This window comes from Carassius gibelio, chromosome A2, assembly GCF_023724105.1.
Source record: "Carassius gibelio isolate Cgi1373 ecotype wild population from Czech Republic chromosome A2, carGib1.2-hapl.c, whole genome shotgun sequence".
Taxonomy (NCBI): domain Eukaryota; kingdom Metazoa; phylum Chordata; class Actinopteri; order Cypriniformes; family Cyprinidae; genus Carassius; species Carassius gibelio.
The window spans coordinates 23687020-23695041 of NC_068372.1; the positions used below are offsets into that span (position 1 = coordinate 23687020).

General features: G+C 40.8%; 1 protein-coding gene across 1 annotated transcript in view; it reads right to left on the reverse strand.

Annotated features, from left to right (window-relative positions):
* Nucleotides 1–4980, reverse strand: part of spsb4a (splA/ryanodine receptor domain and SOCS box containing 4a) — a 60360-nt gene extending 55380 nt beyond the window's left edge. Inside the window, exon 1 of the mRNA XM_052531010.1 lies at nt 4204–4980. The gene's annotated coding sequence lies outside the window, so the exon portion shown is untranslated. The remainder of the gene's footprint in view (nt 1–4203) is intronic.
* Nucleotides 4981–8022: the final 3042 nt, after the last annotated feature.

An 8022-nucleotide genomic window follows, 5' to 3' on the forward strand; every position in this document is an offset into this window, starting at 1 on the left:
TCCTGAGAACTGTAAATGCATGATCATAAAAGCTAAGATAACAGATTACACATGAACTAGCAGGTGGGCTAGCAGAGAACCATTGTAACCCCTTGAAGACCATTCCCCAGGTCATTTCCATATCATCCGCAGGTGAAAAAGACTTGATGAGGGTCATTCAGCAATGAAACAACACAGTCTGACAATTTTTCTTTGAGAGGGTAGATAATACTGTTCCTTTTTGTTCTCATCTGCTACTAGCGTAGCATATTACATTCTCTGTCCATATCTCAATCTTAAGCTCTTCTCGAGCTCTTTTATTTGCTTGATCTTCACACAAACTAACAGCTATCATCTCTCTCTCTTCCCTGAAACACAGCAGCATGTTGCTAAAGGTGACCCAACCTGAAATCAATAGGTGCTGCCTGAATTAGTCAGAGACATATGAGGTGGAGTGTAAGCAGAGATTCAGCAAAGCTTTGGCTCAAACAAATGCCGTGATCGTTCTCACATCCTCTCATTTTCTGTGTGAGGGAAACCACTGAATGACACCATGAAAAAGGTAAAGCTTAAAGGGATATTCCATCAAAAAATGTAAATTATCATGCATTGCACCTCATACTGTTTCAAACCTTTATGACTTCCTTTCATTTTTGGAACACAAAAAAAAAAAAAAAAAAAAGATATTAAGAAAGTTTAGAACCAACCAACATTTTGAGCCCACTGACATTCATTGTATGGACCAAAAAAAGAAGAGAGAGCACAATAGACAGAACAATGGATGGATGGACAAGTTGAGAGATAGAATGACAGACAGATGAACAAACGGATGGACAGATGGATGGATAAATTGAGAGACAGAATGATAGAACGTTTGATAAACAGACCTTTAGATTAGAACAATGGATGGATAGATGGAAAACCAGACGGACAGAATCGCAACAGCTTATTTTCCACAAATTATCAGCTGCAGGTGCATCTGAATGAGCACACAAGACTGTATTCTTTACTCCATGTAACAGTTAATTATCTCTGTTTTGCAATCCTTAAGACCAAGAATGACAGTATCATCTGAGAATTTTACAACAATATCAGATAGTGACTCCTATATTCATTGGTGTACACACCCCTGGGGGACACCAGTACTAATGGACCTACACTCAGAAAGAGTCTGCTTGATTTTGACTGGTTGAGTCATACTAGTAAGAAATGCATGGAACCATTTGATGCTATGGATTAATAGTAATACTATATAGTTTGGAGGGCATAAGGTGTGGCAGAACGACATTAAAAGCAGAGCTCAGACCAAGAAAGAACTACCTGGCATAAGCCTTGGGATCCTCCAAATGTTTTAAATCATGATCCACCACAATAATAATAATAATACTTTGCATTTGTATAGCGCTTTTCTAGACACTCAAATCGCTTTACATAGTCAGGGGGTATCTCCTCATCCACCACCAGTGTGCAGCATCCACCTGGATGATGCGACGGCAGCCATATTGCGCCAGAACGCCCACCACACACCAGCTTACTGGTGGAGAGGAGACAGAGTGATGAAGCCAATCAGTAGATATGGGGATTGTTAGGAGGCCATGATGGTCAGAGACCAATGGGCGAATTTAGCCAGGATGCCGAGGTCACACCTCTACTCTTTCCGAAAGACATCCTGGGATTTTTAATGACCACAGAGAGTCAGGACCTCGGTTTAACGTCTCATCCGAAGGACGGTGCTTGTTGACAGTATAGTGTCCCCATCACTACACTGGGGCGCTAGGACCCACACAGACCACAGGGTGAGCACCCCCTGCTGGCCTCACTAGCACCTCTTCCAGCAGCAACCTAGTTTTCTCAGGAGGTCTCCCATCCAGGTACTGACCAGGCTCAGCCCTGCTTAGCTTCAGTGGGCAACCGGTCTTGGGCTCCAGGGTGATATGGCTGCCGAAAGAATAGCGTCACCAATGCACCGATTGATTTGATAGGCAAACTAAAAATGATCAAGATAGTCCTTAAGCTCTTCTTTAAGCTTCCATACCATAATCCTCTCCAAATACTTTCACTTTTGACGACCAGGTCTTTTTGGAACTGGCATATAAAATTATTTCTTCCAAATATCTGGAATAATATTTAAATCAATGGACCTCTGAAAAATGTCCACCCATGCAGGGGCTAATCTGCAAAGGTTTTCAAAATAAAAGCAGAAAGATCATCCTGCCCAGATGCCTTTCAATTTTAAACTAATTTAAAGGTTAGATACAGAATCGTCAACCTAACAGCCCCAAGTACATAACAACAGTCATAACAATTAACAGGGAACCTACAGTAAAATTATTAAGCACATTTGCCAGTGCCTCCTCATTTAAAACCTGAATACTTTTAGGTATAATATTAGTTACACCTTACCACAACTTTTTGGGATTTTTACTCCAATCACTATCAATTAAATATCTGTAATTCTTAAGAGTTTCTCTTATTTTATTATTAAGCTTCAAGAGTCAGTTTTAGAAGTTTAGGGTCACGTTGTTTTAAAGCCAAGTGTTTCTGATTTATACACTCTTTTACCTCCTTGGTGATATAAGGCTTGTTATTTGAAAAAAATTAATCACATAATCTAAACAAAATTTGACATGTGCAGACCTGATTTCATTATTCCTGTGAATATCTGGATCATACCGCACCTCTCAGTCAATACAGAGAAACTTGCCTTTCAATATCTCCTACCTTGTGTCACCACCTTGTTCACAGGCTTCTGACTTCCGCAAGGTACAGTAGACAGGAATGAGCTACACCGTATTATGGTCCGACTTTGCTAATGGTGGTTTAAATAATGCATTGGATATGTTCCCACAAAAAGGCAAAATATTAGTGTTCATTGTATTGCAGTTGACATTGTTGAAAACCAGGAATAAAATCTTTCAAGATAACACTGATTCATATCACCCATAACAAACAGAGAAGCATTAGGAGCACGTTGGAGCTGCTGTTGCATGCACTCAGGCACCTGCGATACAGCTATTACTCAGTTTCCATCCAGCGGCACATAAACAACACAGATGACAACATTGCAAAACTCATGTGGCAAATAAAAGGTCACAAGCTAATGCACAACAGCTCCACGTCTTTGTCACTGATAGTCTCCCTCACAGTAATGCAGCCACACCATATAATTATAAACATGCTTTTTTTTGACACATCTATTTTTGTGCTCTGAATTGTGTGCGTGTGTTGGGGGGGGGGGGGGGTTGTTAACTTCAAACTAAAAGTTAAACATTTAGGAGTCAAATTCACCTCAGTCCGGACATAAATTCATAATAGAGTTCTAAAAAAGGCCTCTGAACTAGACCTAGTTTAAAATAATAATAATAATAATAATAAATAATACCTTCTTAAGATATCAATGTTGAGTACCGGTAACTGCAAAAAGATCTACACAACACATCAGTCAGTCCAGGCATGTAGCCCCAATGGGTTTTGACCCAGTTTTGTTATCCTAAATGTGAAGAAAAATTAATGAATAAATAAATGAGAGGAAGGGGGCTGTGCTGCGTTTGGTGAACTCTGCTCATGGCATTGTAAATGATTAATGCCTCTCCTATTAAGGGCAGCTGCTTCCTGTGTGATATCATTCCAGTGCTTTATACAAGTGAAGTAAGTGCACCTCCATTACACAGCACAACAAATTCTCAAATCCACACAACACCCATTTGTTGAAATATAAATCAAGTTCTGCCTAAAAAATAAATAAATCAGTGCAGTCACAAACAGACAAGAACACATGTATAAATATGCTCAAAGTCATCTGAAAAGTGAACCTTTCACTTTAAGGGGGAATAAACATGCACTATTAAATCTACAATAAAAGCTAAAAATAGACTGATAACAATATATTAAAATAATACTAATAATAACAACATCAGCAGCAGATAACCCATTGTAACATTGTACCAATATATTGTGCACCCCTAGAAGGTACAGTAGCAAAAATATATGTCAAATAGGTTGGAAATCATGAACTTGGCCCATCTTGTCAATCAAGCCACCAGTGACCACCCAAACTTTCCAGCCCACCCTGAGAGACCTAAAAGACACTTCCCATGGCATGTTAGACTTAACTAAAACAACAGCTATTTTTGGTCCAAGAACCCCTGAATAACTTTAGAAGTGGAGACAATTTAGATAGGACCACTTAAAAATTTGAAAAGTTAATTGATGGTGGTAATTTACCTGTAACGATGAGTCAGAGATGTTCGGATCCATGTGCAGTACTTTATCATCAAGAATGGTCAAACAGGTAGAGATCAGAGAACAGCATCAGGTATGTCAGGGGATATCCAAAATCTGAAACAGGAACAAGCAGAGTTCGGGGCAGGCAGCAGAGAATCACTGTCAGTATAAACAATCCAAGATCAAACACGGAAGGAACAAACATAGAGAAAACGCTCGGGAATGTCAGACTAGGCTAAACAAGACTACGACCTTCATTGAGAGTCCAAACACAGTATATATAGTGGAGTGGCAAAGGGGAACACCTGGTGGTGATTAGCCCGAAGCACAGGATTCTGGGAAATGGAGGCGGGCATGGAAAGGGACACCAAATACAAAAGTCCTTAGTGGAGTGCCCTCTGCTGGAGTTCATGGGCACTCTAGCTGATGATTGTGACATAGCCAACGGGCCGAGCCGGAGTCCAGGACTCAGAGGCTAAAGGTGTAGGTGAGGGAGAGTCTGGCCAGGCTGGAGGATGGAAGTCCCACGGAGCTCCCACCGCAGTGATGATGGGCTGAGGGCGAGCAGAGGGACTGAAAAATTACAGTGGTGGTGGAGGCAGGAGTGGTAGGAAGGGAGGGCATTTAGGAGAAAGAGCCACAGGAGAGCAAGTCTGGTCAGGTCCGACTGAAACAGAGAACATAAACAGGTTAATGACCGCCTCCTTGGGCGTGATAAGGTGGCTAGAGAGTTCCCAAATGGTCTCCATGGCCATGACAGGACAGACTGTGAGTTCATGGATGGACACCTCCGAAGGTTCTGCAGCAGTTGCTGCCACCTCTGGAGGTTCCACAGCCGTAACAGTCTCCTTGACAGAAACACAACAGACTGAGAGAACATTGCTGGTTATAACCGACAGGATGAGACGTGGCTCTGGATGATCAGCCGAGACGGGACTTTGATTCTGGAAGATCAGCGGTGACTTGACCTTACTCTGGAAGGTCAACACAGACTTGACTCTGGAAGGACAACGGGAACTTGACTTGACTCTGGAAGGTCATCTTGTGCAGTGGCGTCGGCTTGACAGGCCTGACGAAAGCAGACTCTGGAATGTAGGCCATGTTTTGATGAGACTCTGGAATGGCGGCCATGTCATGGAACGTTTCTGGAATGGGAGATACTGCAGGACTACAATGTTCCTCATCCACAACACCCACAGTAAATGCAGAGCCACTTAGTTGAAGTGCTAGATCTATATAAACCTCCAGTGTCCAGTTAGGTTCGTGCAAGGGCATGATCAAACTAAGTGACTCAGACAGCCCTCCTCGGAAAAAGATCATTAGGTATACCTCTTCCATGTTGGGCAAATGGGCCAACTCAACAAAGTCCATCACATAGTCCTCGATGGGCTGATCTCCCTGACATAGACAAATAAGTTGTGCTGCTGGATGCATGACTGACCTGGATATACTTAAGGCTGCTGGATCCAGTCTTGGCGAAGTCTTCTGTACGATCAATCAGAGACGTTCGTGTCCATGTGCAGTACTTTATTATCAAGAATGGTCAAACAGGTAGAGATCAGAGAACAGCATCAGGTATGTCAGGGGATATCCAAAATCAGAAATAGAAACAAACAGAGGTCGAGGCAGGCAGCAGATAAATCACAGCCGGTCCAAGATCTAAAATGGAAGGAACAAACACAGAGAAACCCCTCTGAACACTAGGCTAAAAAAGACTTTGCCATCATTGAGAGTCCAAACACAGTATATATAGGTGAGTGGTAATGGGAAACACCTGGTGGTGATTAGCCCTAAGCATGGGATTCTGGTAAATGGAGTTGGGAACGGAAAGGGACACCAAATGCAAAAGTCCTGAGTGGAGTGCCCTCTGCTGGAGTTCATGGGCAATCCTGCTGATAATCGTGACATTACCATTGGTCTGGGACATTTCGCAAGTGAAACCCATTTTTATTTCAATTTCAATAGGAATATGTGTGAACAGGAGTTTCATAAATTGTTATATATTGACAGAACAATTTTCTTTCTCTCCGTGTCAACAAATAACCCCCATAACATAGAAATCAGATCTGTTCCTGAAGCGACTCACTCTCTTTAAGGTGTATGACGCAGCGATTTAAATATAGTTCATGTGAGTCTGTGCCATGACAGGTTCTGTCAGGTGTGGTCTGCTCTGTGCCTGGCACTTTCTGAACATCAGAACAATAATGTATGTTAGCATTCGGCCTATATGGGTGAGGCTACAGAGTCTTGGATAGTGTTGCTGTCTGTGAGACTGGATGAGTGGGATTGGAGTGCAAATGAATGTGTGCTCAGGGATGTGTGGTGGCGTGGACTCTTGCTGAGCTTGCGTCCCCTACTGTGTCTGACAGCGGTAGCTCAAACCATGCCTTCCTGATGAGTGAAAACAGAGACTGAAAAAGCACAGAAAGCTAAAACCAGAGGGAGAACAAGTGAAGCAAATTAAAAATATCCAGCCCTTTTGGCTGGTAAGGTTAAATGTTTCATAAAGAGAGTGTACTGTATTGTTAGGCACTACATAAGCACCTATGTAAAACATGTAGGAAAATAGCGTAACATACGATTTGAGAAGCACAGAACAGGCAGGAGAGCGCTTTGTTTTCAACACAAAGACCAGTCATCCTCTCACCCATCCTGTTCTGCCGTTACGCCGCAGACATATTTAGCGCCGCCGGAAGGAAAGAAGAGCCAGCAGTATCATTTTCCAACCAGTGTGAAATTCAGACACCCTTTTATGCATTCTACTTCGCTTTACTCTACCACACAGAGAGAGAGAAACAGACAAAAAGGGAAAGACTTTATATTGAGAGCCCATCTGTCAGTCTCTTTTATGAAAATATCCCTATAATTCTATTTTATTACTCTCAAAGGGAAAAGAGGATGAAAGAGGAAAAGAGAATGTGAGTGTGAAGGAAAATGGAATGAAAGGAAAATCGGTGCAAGTGTGAAACCTCAGTATGAAATCAAATCATGAGATAAAGAGAGAAATGTCCGCTGTATGTACTTGGATATCCGACAACCTAAAGAGAGAAAGAAAGGAACAATTGTATAGACATGGATTAAAAGGAACAGGCAAACAGTCTAGAAGAAATGAAAACTATCTTTGGAGTCACAGCCTATCTGTCAGTGTACAAAAACTAGATGAAAACATTTTTCATATCCCAAATAAAAACTAAAATACAAAAACTAGTAAAAACTGACACTAAAATACATTTTCATTACTTCAAAATTAAAATTAAATAAGAGAGGCCGAAATTTGATTTTATTAATCAAAGCTGTGTTGTGCAAGTAGGAAATTTCAGTTTACATTTCCAAACACTCATTTTGCCATTAATTGTCATAATCCAGTGAGATTTTTGTATGCAGAAGGAGCCGACAACAGCCAGTGCTCCATACCTAGGACCCAAGCATATTGGAGACGTTGCTACAGTTCTTCTGGATTAAGCCTCTTATTTCTTTCTGTTTGTCCATGTAATTCCAGACAGACTAGATGATGGTGAGATCTGTGTGGAGCACTGGCTGTTGTCAGACTCCCTGTGCATACAAAAATATTATTAGTAGAAGTACATTTTCATTACTCCCCCACTAAAATAAAAAATATGAAAGGCCAAAATTTAATTTGTTCTTAATATTAATAAATTAAAACTTATGCATATATATATATATATATATATATATATATATATATATATATATATATATATATATATATATATATATATATATATATATATATATATATATATATATATATACACATACATACATACACACACACACACACACACACACACACACATG